This window comes from Protopterus annectens, chromosome 2.part2 (assembly GCF_019279795.1).
Source record: "Protopterus annectens isolate FY-2018-M chromosome 2.part2, PAN1.0, whole genome shotgun sequence".
NCBI lineage: Eukaryota > Metazoa > Chordata > Ceratodontiformes > Protopteridae > Protopterus > Protopterus annectens.
The window spans coordinates 334707723-334721242 of NC_056730.1; the positions used below are offsets into that span (position 1 = coordinate 334707723).

Sequence of the window (13520 nt, forward strand, 5' to 3'; positions counted from 1 at the left end):
TATATATATATATATATATATGTGTGTGTGTGTGTGTGCAATGATGACGCCAGTGGGCGAAACCGGTTTGCTTTTTTGAATTGTGGATTTTGCTTGTGCTGCTCTTTTATTTTGAATTAAAGAAGGAATGAGTGTTTTTTGGATTCTGCTTCATGGCTTGATATGTTGGACACGCTGCTTAGATGCACAATGTTTTACATGAATACGAGAATATGAGAGCGCCTGTATTTTGTGGTTGTTGAAAGCATATGGAGAATAACGAGCACCAGAGTGGGTTTGTGCACCAGTTCTTGTATGTTGCTGTTATATATATATATATATATATATATATATATATATATATATATATATATATGTATCTTAGCTGAGCACTGAATTTTGCTGAAATTGTATTTGAAAAAATTTGGTCGGCAAACAGATGGCCGACAGGTGTGCAAAATCACACAGTTTTAGGTGATAGGGATTATGGTCTTTCATTGATATTGTGCAATCTTGGAGTATTTTATATATATATATATATATATATATATATATATAACTATCAGGTGGTGTGGTGGACCCTCTGCACAAAAAAAAAACATATTTTATTTCCTTTTCTAATTTTAATTTTTGTATGCATTGAGTTTATTGCTTGGTGCTTGAGTAGAAGTGTGTTTGCATTGTCAGTGTTTTGTGGACAATATTTTGGATTTTGACATTTGGATCTTTTTGGCAAAATTTACCAGATATATATATATATATATATATATATATATATATATATATATATATATGTATATATGTATATATACACACACACACATATACAGTATCAGGTTGTATGGAGTCTCCCCCCATATGGGGGCTCAGGGGACTTTCCTTCCTGCAAACAATGCTTGTATTTTGATTCACTGAAAGTGGCTTTCAGCAAACAGGCTTTGTCACATTCTCCATCAGAGATATTCTCTACAACAGATCATCATGAGCCAGGGAAATGCAAAACCTGAGCAGAATTCTAAGCTTTCTGTCAAGCAGAAACAAGAAGCCCCAATAATAAGTAATTCAAAAAATGTAAGTGCTGTGAAGGAGAAGCTTGTTAAAAAGAACTAAATATTAGTACAGTTAAGGAGGATAAAACAGTGCCGGGTCAGAGTTCACAATTCTGCCAGTATAATTCTCAGTACAGTTAGTTCTCACTGAGAGAATAGGCTGATAACTATTTTTTCATAGTAGTTTTCTTGTAAAGAAGTTAATTTATTACACTGGTAAATGACTTGTCTTCTTTAAGATATTAGTGTATGATTGCTACTACCATCTTTCTCTAATATAGAAACAACCAATGTAAAATAAAGCAAAAGAGAAAAAACAACAAGCAGGAACCAACAAAATCGAATTTTAATTTCTGTCTCTCTCTCTCTCTCTCTCATGTGCCTCAGCAAAGCTTTCAATGAGTACAGACACCAATTCTATTTAAATACACAAAACAATAAATCAATTATCCTATCAAAAAACATAATTAACTAAATTAACAACCTCCCATTACATTCCAAATTAAGACACAAAGGAGACAAAGTATCATACTTTAAAATGCATATATCCAAGGTGCAAAAAACCTCAAAAGATGTTTTTGGAGAGGGGGTACCCACTTGATTTTATAGTGGGTGTAAGAGAAGAAGTGGTCAATGGGAGACCAAATAAGTTTAAACCTATTAAGAATAATAGGGAATATGTGGCTTTGGAAAAACAAGTTGAGCAAGGTAAAAAATATGAACAGGCCCTAGTTTTAGAATATAATGGGGTAAACAAATTTGTAAAGCAGATTTTTTTGAAAGAATGGGAAAGATTTGTTTCAATTACCGATTTAGAAAATCTTAAAGACATCCCTCAAAGGATTATTTACAAAAATTCTAAAAGTATTAAGAATATTTTGGAAAATAAAGTAGGGAACATTGAAAATAAAGTAAAAGTGGGCACCTACAAGTGTGGTCGGTGTAACCAATGTGAAAATATCCATGGCGTGGAAAAATATTTTTTAGAGAGCAGAAGCAGATGGATAACCAGTGGAGAATATTTTAATTGTGAAACCAAAGGTATCATTTACTTGGCCATCTGCAAAATATGTACCTCCTTTTATGTGGGCAAATCCAAAAGGAAGTTAAAAAAGAGGATTTATGAACACATTTATGAAATATCAATAGGTAAAGAAACTAACGCATTATTTAAACATACCAAGGAATGTAAAAGTGACCTTTGTTTTTTTGGTGTTAGAAAATGTTAAATACAACATTAGAGGCAGTCCATGGGAAGATACCCTGGAATATAGGGAATTGTGGTGGCAAGTGACATTACAGGCAGACTATATACCAGGTCTGAATGATTTTATATCCATTAAGCCACTTCTAAAACTAAGAGCAGCTAAACTTTGAAGAAATTTTAAAGAAATTGGCCACTAGATGGCACTAGATATTGTCCTAGAACCTTATGTATAAGAGAAATTCCTTTCAACTGATGTTTTATGGTTTAATATATACATATATTTTTTCTACTATTTAACACTTATAATCAATGGATTTTAATATCTAAGATTTTAAGTAATACTATTTGCATTTTTATTTGTTTAGTTGGTTTATAATGGCAAACAAAAATACGTATTGCACTATCAAGATGTTTCTCCTCCATCTACAATATTTATAGGTGTGTGTTTTTAAATTTTTAAATGGTTAAAGCAATTATTTTTTATTGGTTAATTGATTTACAACCTATTTACTTTAATATAAATAAGGGATTTGAATGTATGGCATTTTATCTGAGGAAGTCTATGCAAGAAGATGAAAACGCTGTGGTTAATTCACAACGCGTTAATGCTCTAACCTGCATGTGGAATTTTTTCTAAATAAAGTTGACTTTGGATAGTAACTGGATTCCTTTCCTCTGTTTTTTGCACCTTGGATATATGCTTTTTGGTTGTTTTGGGTGCAAATTCCACTTTAAACTTGGTTGCATCATACTTTAAAATAAAAACACTTTCCTTATATAGTAATCTTTTTTATACACTCTTTCAGAATAGAAACCAACAGGAACTTTTTCCAAAATAGTAGCTTTTAAGCCTTCTGGATTAGAGTTGTGAAATTGTATAAAATGCCTTACCACAGGACTATCTTCTTTTTGTTTTTTAATATTCCTTACATACTCCTGAAGTCTTGCTTTAAATTTCCTTTTACTTTCACTGATATACACAAGACCATAAGGCCATTGCAATGCATAAACTATGCCTTCAGTGTCACAACTAAATATCTCACAAGGACAGTAGATGTGACCATTAATAGAAGGAAAAGTCCTTACTACATATGAACCAGGAAAGTCTGACTCGGAATGAAGCCAATTTTCAGCAGAGGCCCAAGGACAAATGCTCCAGACACATGTATTTGCAATGTGTGAGGAAATCCACACAAATGCAGGGAGGACATGCAGACTTTGCAAGGAAGACACCCCAGCCAAGAATCGAACTGGAGAAACTGTTGCTGTAAGGCAACAATGCTACCACTGCACTGTACATTACAATGACCACAGAAGACTGTACCATTCAAATTTGTAGAAATAGTAGAAACAGTTCTTAAAACAGGAAAATGAAAATGATTATGAACCAAAATATCTCTCATATTTCTACCCCTTTTATAGGATATACCTATGTGAAAAACTGAAAGGCTGCCAGCCCAGCCAGATAGAATCTTGTAAATAATTCTATGTGATTTGTAAATATTAATATAATCCACAGGCTGGTTTTAAAAATGTAAAAGAGAACTATATGTTATGATTAAACTATATGTTGTACTGAGCTTCAAAAATGTAATCACCATGCACTCTGTTGGAAGAGAGCTGATAAGTCAAGCATTGTATGACTGATCTCAAACTCGGAGTCATGATATCTGGACCAGCAAATTCTTTCTATTGTTTTGAAACCAGAATTAATTACTAGATTTTGCATGTATAATGTCTTCTATTGCTGTGGCTTCCTGCAAGTGCACATTGCAAAGAGAAATGTAAATTCTGAGTTTCTGTTAGCCCGAAAGCTAAATCAGAACTGTTAAGAATGAAGTAATCTAAAATGAGTCAGCACTGATGTATTATCAATTTAGACTTTCTCAGAGAGAGAAGAGTATCTGAGCATTTTGGATTTGTCTTCAGAACTGACAACATCACCAGCACTCTGCCTTTGCTCTGTATGTATGTAAGTTATTTAGAACATTGTTTCTCTTAGAAATAGATAGAAAATAGTAAGCTTAGACTAGCTGTTTTCTATATTTATGCCAGTCTATTCTATAGTATTATTTTAAGCATTTTCCTGTGATCTCCGAACTCTTGACTAGCACTGTGTTGAATTGAGGAGATTTGTCTTGTGTTTTTGTTATTTATTATTAAATATTTTTAAATCTTTCAACTGTGGCTGTTTTGTGTAGAGATAATTTGAGCTCTAGAGAGTACACTGCATGCATATAGTGATACTGTCCAAGCCACTCCAATAAGCCTTGCTGTTCGTCATACTTACTAATTGGATAATAATAATAATAATAATATTGCACAGTAAAATTTAACACCATTTGGTAAGGGTCCTATTAGTAGCTGATATTTGTGGTTGGTGGCAGTGATTTCTACCTTATAGGCTGGGCAGAGAAGGGGGTATCGCTTGAGAACCTGTGCGAGCCTTCCCCAGGAGTGTCTGTGTGTTTGTATATAACTCATATCTAAAAGTGTGTGTGTGTCAGCTACTTGGGCAGGGACATGAAACACTGGTAGGACAGAGAGGGTGCTGGAGGTTTTAGCTTGACCACTAAGCTGAGACCTGTACCCTATAGCTGTGCCAGTGGGGAATCTTATTGGGGATCTGGAGAGAAAGGGAGAAACCAGCCCCGGACTGACTGGGATCTCTGTGTGCTCTTAAGGGAAATTGTACTTTACTGTGTGTGTACTTGTTATCCTTCCCAATGTGGATGCCCCTCACTGGTGTTAGTGGTGAGGATTGAGGCTCCTTGATTACTGGGCCAGTGCATGGGTGTCACAACCTAAATGGGGTGAAACTATATTAACTAAATCTTTGAACTTAAATAACTCCAGTAATATTTTACTAGGTTAATCAGAATAGGACTAAAAACACCATATGTGGTTACAAAATAAACTTTCTCACATCTTCCTTTTTATGAACTTTAGTCTCACAGTACAACTTCTTTAATGGTTCAATATTTTATTAATACAAGGCTCAGAAATCACCTTATCCACTGTTACCTGCACCAACTGCTTACTATAGCCCCTAGATTCAAACATCGAGTACATTTTTTTAACTTCGATATTAAAATAATTATCATTATTACATAACCTTCTTAATCTGAAACATTCTCCATATGGAAGAGAAGCAAGAGTGTGTGAAGGATGGCAACTACTGCCCTCTAGATATTTATTACCATTTTCAAACTTTCAGATGTCCGTAATATATTATCATCACTTAAACTTAGATTAATATCCAAAAATGCAATCCGTCTCCCTACCTGGAGACCATCAAAAGAAACCTCAGATCTGTTTTTTTGTAACAATTCAAAAAATAAACATCCATAAAACCTCCCTTACAAATGAAAACAAGATTGTCAATAAACCTATAATATTTAACAACATATATATTTTTTAAAGCACTGTGATATAAATATTCCAACTGATATTAACCCATCATTACATTTGCATACATGGGGGCAAAAGATGCCCCCATGGCTGTGCCCTGAATTTGTTTGTAAATTTGATTGCTAAACATAAAAAAAAATATTATTCAAACAAAAATTTAGTAACTCCATAACATAATTAGATCCAGGGCTATACCCCATAAAATATTTAACTGCTTCCAAACCAAATCTATATTGATTATTAGTGTATAGGCTAACTACATCTACACTAATAAAAAAACATGTCATTGTACCATTTGAAACCAGACAACTTATCCAAAAAATCAATACTATCCGTAATATAAGAAGGCAATTTAACTACATAAGGTAACACAAGTCCATGTAAAAACAAACCTATATTAAATAGAAAATATACTTATTGGTCTACTGGGGGGGGGGTGGTTGAACCTATTCTTGTGAATTTTAGCAAAACAGCCAACTCACCTATCACACCTTTCTCTAATGTTGCACAATTAAAATACCATTACTGTCCACTGTACACCAAGCACTTAATATTATCCGTAATATAAGAAGGCAATTTAACCACATAAGGTAACATAAGTCCACGTAAAAACAAACCTATATTAGATAGAAAATATTTTTTGGCAGATACTGTTGGTCTACTTGGGGGGGGGGGGGTTGAACCTATTCTTGTGAATTTTAGGAAAACAGCCAACTCACCTATCACACCTTTCTCTAATGTTACACAATTAAAATACCTTTACTGTCCACTGTACACCAAGCACTTTCTATTTCTATCAACACCATTTTGTTTTTTCTAGTTAACCACAGTGCAAGGTTTGTTTTAACTTTTGTTCTTAGTGAGGCATTTTCTTTATGATGTAAAGCAATCTCAGAGTTGGTAAACATAAATTAGCAGGGGGTGTGTGAGATATAGCTGCTGACTGCCGATATGGGGTACAGGAAAGCTTGTCCCCCTGCAAAAAAGTGCATTTTTGTTTGTTTGTTTTGTTTGTCTGTTTGTTTGTTTTTTTTTGGCTTTAGATCTTGTGAGATTGATGATTTGCAGATCGTTATTTGTGTACTTTGATATTTTAAAGAATATTGTAAGGCAACAAAGGCACTTTGTCCATAAAATATATATTTTTTTTAATTTAAAAAATATCAGGGGTGCAAACTCTTCCTTAGGTCATACACACAAAAGCACTGAAGTCTCTCTTACCTGTTTAGGGCTAGCTCCAAAGTAAATTCAGGCAGCTTCCTCCTAGCTGGAATCTTTAGCCGATTATCTCCATTTCGATCTACTTTAGGTTATTTCTTCTCTTACAGTAGATGCTCCAGAGCACCATCCCTGCAGTCAGGCATTTCTCTAATTTCCAGGGCTATAGTGCTCTCATTTAATATATTAATTGACAAGGTAATGGCTTGTTACCAGCTCTAATTAAAGGAACGCCTTTATCTATTACAGATACATATCAATATTCTTGTAAACTGAGACATTTTCTGAACAGCAGTATTTTCAGTACTATTTACAAGGCATAATTTTTAACACATCATACCACAACACTTTTACAATATTATTCAGATGAAATCAGTTTTGACACATCCTAGGGCAAGACCTGCCACTTTATGCTGCAATGACCTCCCCAAGCTTGACTCAGGTCACAAAATGGGATGAGGAGCCCAGACAGTCCATCCACACTGTGATAGATCAAGCCAGACTGGTGTTTTACAGTGAACCTGAATGGTTATAAAGGAAGTATCTGCTGAGAAAGCTTAGTATTTCCATATTGTTGCTTGAGCAGATGTTCTAGAGGGCATGATCTGTGACTTATGTAAATTCCCATCGGAACAGACAATACCTCAGTTATGACAACATCCAAGTAACCACCTAGCATTATCTCTAGATAGTGGACTACTTAGTCTCTGCTTTGATTAGTTTGGGACTTAAAAAGTAAATAGGTTGTTCTTCCCCCTGACTTAAAAAGTAAATAGGTTGTTCTTCCACCTCAAAGGCCTGAGCAAGCACTATTGGGCTACTTGTAATGTATCAGTATAAACTATGAATAAGCTATCTGAAGTCCAGGTATACTAAAATAGGGTACAAATATAATGCTACATTCAGTTGTTTAAAAGCATTATCTGCCTGTACTGTTAATTTTATTTTAAGGGGCATCTTCACTTTGTCAAATCTGAAACAAGACATGCTATTAATGCAAACTAGGGTATGTATTTCTGATAGTTGCTAACTAACCCAAAGAATGTCCTCACTTGCTTCTGACAGCCTGGAATAGGCTGAATTTTCACAGTCTCTAGCTTCGCTTTTTGGAGACCAACAATTCCTCTCCCCATACCTCTCAACCTCTTAACATTAAAAATCATATCAATGGCCTTTTAAAAAAAATGATAGAAGAGGTCAGGAGGCTAGACTGAATTTTAGTTTATTTCCAAGTACACCAATCACTTTCTCTTTCTTTCATCACCGTTTTGTTTTTTCTAGTTAACCACAGGTGCAGGGTTTGTTTTAACTTTGGTTCTTGGTGAGGCATTTTCTTTATGATGAAGAGAAATGTATTATTAAAGAATGTGACAGCATCATTTAAAGGGAGAGTATGAAGGTGGTTCCAGTTAATGTATCTTACTCTGGCCAGAAAAGTGTCTTTATGGAAAGATGTGAATTTACACACTACATTATAGCAGTGGTGTTTCAAGAAGCAGCTTAGTTCCAAAACTATAAACAACTCCAAAACACAGCAAAGTACATTATCAAACATGGCAAAAACATAATACACAAACTTTCAATACACTAAGCAAGAAATCCCCAAACTTTTACATCCAGCCAACCCCTTCTACTGACTACACTTATGATACTACTGCCAGTTAATTTAATACACATTTTATCAACACAGTAGCTTCCATATGAAGCAACTCTATTACCTGTAATACCTCCTCACCTCCAGAATAAAAAAATAACCCCAGCACATTTTACTTGGAATACATCCCCACATCCCCATCAGGAAATACCTTCTGAAATTGAAGCCAACTATACTTGCCCCAATCTTCCAGCAGAGCATATTAAACTTGCAGTAGGCACCCTAGTGTACCCAATCTCCATTGTAGTAAACCACTCAATCACAAAAAGCTATGTCCCTACATTTTAGCAAAAATGTAATATCCTACCCCTACATAAAGGTGGTTCCTTAACTGATGTGCACAATTACAGGGCAATACTCATTCTATCCCCATCTAAAGTCTTAGAAAAATGTTATCAAATACATAGCTTACTAATCCCCATACAACATGGATTCTGACTGTACCATAGCACTCCAGCAGCTCTACTCAGCTTTGCAACCATCATCAACTGTAAGAGGGATATCAGGATTTTAGCAGCAACACTTTTCCTTGATTTACCAAAAGCTTTTGACACTATATCTCACCAAAAACTACTCTAGAAACTTTCCTCCCTAGGGCTACAGCACTCATCTCTCACCTGGTTCAGCAGCTACCTCAGCAATATATATTAGGCTGTAAGTAAAATGGAAAAATGGCATCTCTCTATTTCTGTCAGTAAATGGGGGTTCTTCAATGGTCTTTCATTGGTCTCTTGCTATTCATTGCTTTCATAAATTACCTATCTACTGCAGGCAAACCTCAAACATTATTCAATATGCTGATAATTCTCCACTCATTTGCCAGAAACTTAACAATAACTTTAAACCCAAACACAGGAATCCTTCAACTCCACTGAAACATGGTTGTTTAACTTCTGTCAAAGGTACAACAGGTAGCACACTCACCTTTAGTGCAGAAGGCTGTGGGTTCTCTTCCCACACCAGGTAGATGGACTGCTGACATTTTCGTGCAGCATAAGAAGGATACTAGATGACTGTGTTATCCTTTGGATGAGATGTTAAACAGATTTTCCATCCGTTTGAGTTGGTGGTAGAGCAGGTGGATTTAAAAGATCCCATAGCACCTGTCAAAAAGAGTAAGAGAAGCCCCCTAATGTCTTGGCCAAATTTCCTCTATTAGTATAAATACTACCGCAGTTCTCCCAAGAAAAGAAGCCACTTGCCTATTGGGACTAATCCAGTCAACAAAGGATAAATAAATCAAAATGAATACAAACTCTCAATTATTATTAAACCCTAAGAAGACAAAACTTATTCCATTCACACTTAAAGAATAATCTAACAACTTCTCTTCACTGTTTCTTCTTCTAACCAAATCAAAATTGATGCTATCACAAAATTTGGCCATTGCATTAAGCAAGCTATTGGCAAAATGCACAAAAAACGTGGTTCCTTGTATCAAGCTAAACCCTACCCATTCCTCTGTACAGTGCTCTTAAATTTGTCAACCTGCAAGCTAACCAAATGACCATGCTACAAACATGATACAACCAAATTACTACGTTCACAGCAGATATGACTTGTAGGTCCCATCACTGCATGTTACTTACAGTCTAATTTTCCAACCTGAAAAGTGCCAAATACTAAAAACTTATCTATCCTTACTCTCTATATAGGACTCTTCACTCTACTGACAAATTTCTATTAAACCCAATTAAATCAAACAATACTGCAGATGGCTCACTGTATTATTCTCACGTCTCAAGTCTGGAATTCCATTCCCTTCTCAATTAGATAAACTAACAACCTGAAATCCTTCAATCTGCTATTGAAGCAACATCCAAAGGTCTCATGGTTTTGTTCATTCACCACACCTGGCTAAGCTCCCTAAACTTTCCTTATTCATTCTATCCTATCGTGCTCTAAAATGACTGCTTGATCCTTAAATAGATTCAAAGATTCATAGATTTTTACTAGATTAACAACCTGGGGAACCTTTATAAGTCTAGCCAAGTTTTCACAAAAGAATAATGATGTCCTACATCCATATAGGACACAGAGGGACGGGCATTTTTAAACAACTTCTGTCCATAACAGATATGGGTGCCAGGCCCAGTGTAAACTTCCTTTTCCCCATCCACTGGTCTAAGTTTCACTTAAATTGGGTAAGAGATGAACACAGCTTCACATGGATGAAAAGCCTATTACATAGGAGGGGCAGTCTCTGGGACACATATCTGTCTCTCCAGCATGTTCTGTTTAAGTCGCAGACAAAATTCAGGTCCCTAGATCGTGTATTTCTGGTACTTTTTAACTTATGATTATGCAGGAGATTCATAAATGTGGGGTTTGTGGATGCCTTGTAAGCCAGGCATAGATCACCCTCAGCAATCTATAGGAGACTGAGTAGAGGGAAAGGCCTTTAAGGTGCTCTGTGTAAGGCAGGTTTATTGCACCTTGTATTTTTTTGTAAGGAACCTCTGAGGTCACTCCAATTGCTGCATATGTCTGGTCAGGTACATACTTAAAGGAGCATTGTACTGTATGATTGGTATGATAAGGGCAGACTATTATGGGATAATGACCGCTTTGAACGTAGATGCCATGCTCTTACTTATAAATTGCTTAACATAAAAGGATTTCTTCACCATTGTGGCCAAATGGTGGTCGAAGGTAAAGCTACTGTCTATGTGCGTACCCAGATTCCTGACTACTGGGTCAACTCTTAGAGGCATATTGTCAATATGATAATTAGCTGGAATGGTTGACTTCCCAAAGGGTAAAAGTATGCATTTTGAGTACTGAGATTAAGGCAATAGCCTTGACACTATTTGTTAATCAGCGATAGGCCTTCTTGAAGAATACTAGTGTCTGCAGGGGAGTCAATGATAACCCCCATATTGCAATAATTTGCAAACTTAGTCAGCCATAAACCTTCAGCATTTGCTTCCATTTCAGAGAAATAGATGCCCAGTACTGAGCCTTGGGGGACTTTGCTTGGTGGTGGTGGTCTCACCTATTTTGACCTACGGGTCCTTTCAGTGGGCCCAATGGCTATCCAGTGGGTGATAAAAGGGTTTATTCTTAAATTAGTGAGCTTTTCTATAATCCCTGCATGAGGTATTATATCAAAAGCCTTGGTCAGATCGTGGAAAGGTATGCACACAGTCTTGCCTTCATCCATTGCTATGGTAACCCTCTCAAAACAATCCACCAAATTTAGTAGGGATGACCTTCCTTTAACAAAGCCACACTGTGATGGATCCATCATTTGCAGGTTACTCATATCCTCATTTATCATGTGCATGATTATTCTTTCATATTGTTTCATATGAGGCTGGTCAGACTTATGGGCTTTTAGTTACCAGATCAGTTGTTGGACCTTCTTTGTGCAGGGGAATGACTGCAGCCATCTCCCATTTCTTGGGCACAAAACCTGACTGTAGGCTCTGGTTGAAAAGTGATTTAAGTAGCAAGGAAGGTCATGTTTCATGTTATTTATTAAGCATCCTGAGATGTTATTGGGGTCCATTGATGCAGTACTTTTGGCCTTGGAATGTACATTCCTGACTTGTTCCATAGCAATGGTTGGGAACATTGTGGTAGGCAGTATTTCCTTCAGACTATCAGGGAAGGAGTGAGGGGAAAAATTTGAGCTGAACCTGTCAGCCAAAAGGTTGACAATGGCCTCTGTTTCAGTGTGGCTGATGCCATTTACAATAAGTTCTGCGCATTGTTGCATATTTCCCCTGAGGTTATGGACATATCTGTAGAAAGCTTTGTGGTTATCCTTTACCTGAGAAGCTATTCTTTCTTCAAATTTAGCCTTTGAAGTATTACTTAGACTCTTAGCTGCCCATTTAGATGGTCATGGGGCTTTTAGAATATAGGGCTTTGTTCCTCCTTCACTTGACTAAGATTTTTTTCTTTTGTTGTATAACCAACTGATATTGTGAATCCACCAGGGTGGCTTATCTTTTGAGTGTGTGTGATTTTTAATATTGATATGGTTGTGCAGAGATTTTGTAAATGGCTCAGTATATGCTATGGTGTTCACTAGTTTTGGGGGTGCTTGGAATTTAGCCAAAGTGTCACTTAGAAGAGAGAGGTAAGCCTTGGAATAGTTCTTAAGGGTTTTTAGTTTTGCTAGATACCTTGTTTTATTTATTATTTCAAACCATACTGTCTTATGGTCAGATCTGATGAGTGAAGACATTACATTGGGTGAGGAACATCGGCCTCCCATATTGATTAGTACAAGGTCAAGTTTGTACCCCTGGTAGGAGAATGGACCAAGTGCTCCAGGATGTTGGTATTAACAAATATCTGCCTTATCATGTGCTATTATGTCTACTTGGCTACATAGACTATACAGAACTCTCCTCAACTTTACATTGTTGTAAAAGTTCCTTTTACCAGTGTCTTACTATTATAAAATACTATGGATCAAAGCTTTGTTAGTCTAAACACTCATTCTGGTCTATCTTCAAATGGTTTCACAAGTCACTGTATTGCCTGTATCGTGATTATATGTTTATATGCTGACTATTCATATTGTATCTTGTTAATGTTTTTGTTTTCTGATGATTGTGTGCTGAAACAATCATTGCTTTTTCTCATTTTAAGCTCAAATAATTCATTACACTATGTATGTATGTATTTATGTATGTATGTAGGTTATGTTCTCTCTGTATTTTGTGGAGCTTTTCAGCCCTGGCCTTACACTAAAAAAGGGTTTTTACCCAGTCAGACCTTCCTTGTTAATCAAGGTAATAAATAAACAAATAAAAATAAATTAATATTTTTCAAACTTAAACCACTTCTGAAACTCCGTTTCATATAATTATTTATAAAGGGTGTTTCTGTTTGCTTGCTTCTTTTATTTAATAATATTTGCACCCTTAAAAAAACTCACAGCTTTATGGGGAAAGTCAGTAATCCTGGAATAAGTCTGAATCTTAGGGCAAAAGTCATAATGCTATATTTAAATCTGCTTAACTTGCTTTTGAAGGCCGTAACTGTC

General features: G+C 35.8%; 1 protein-coding gene across 1 annotated transcript in view; it reads right to left on the bottom strand.

Annotated features, from left to right (window-relative positions):
• The window catches only part of LOC122795624 (baculoviral IAP repeat-containing protein 1-like), a 799118-nt gene that overhangs the window by 377086 nt on the left and 408512 nt on the right, over window positions 1-13520 (bottom strand). The window lies entirely within an intron of this gene.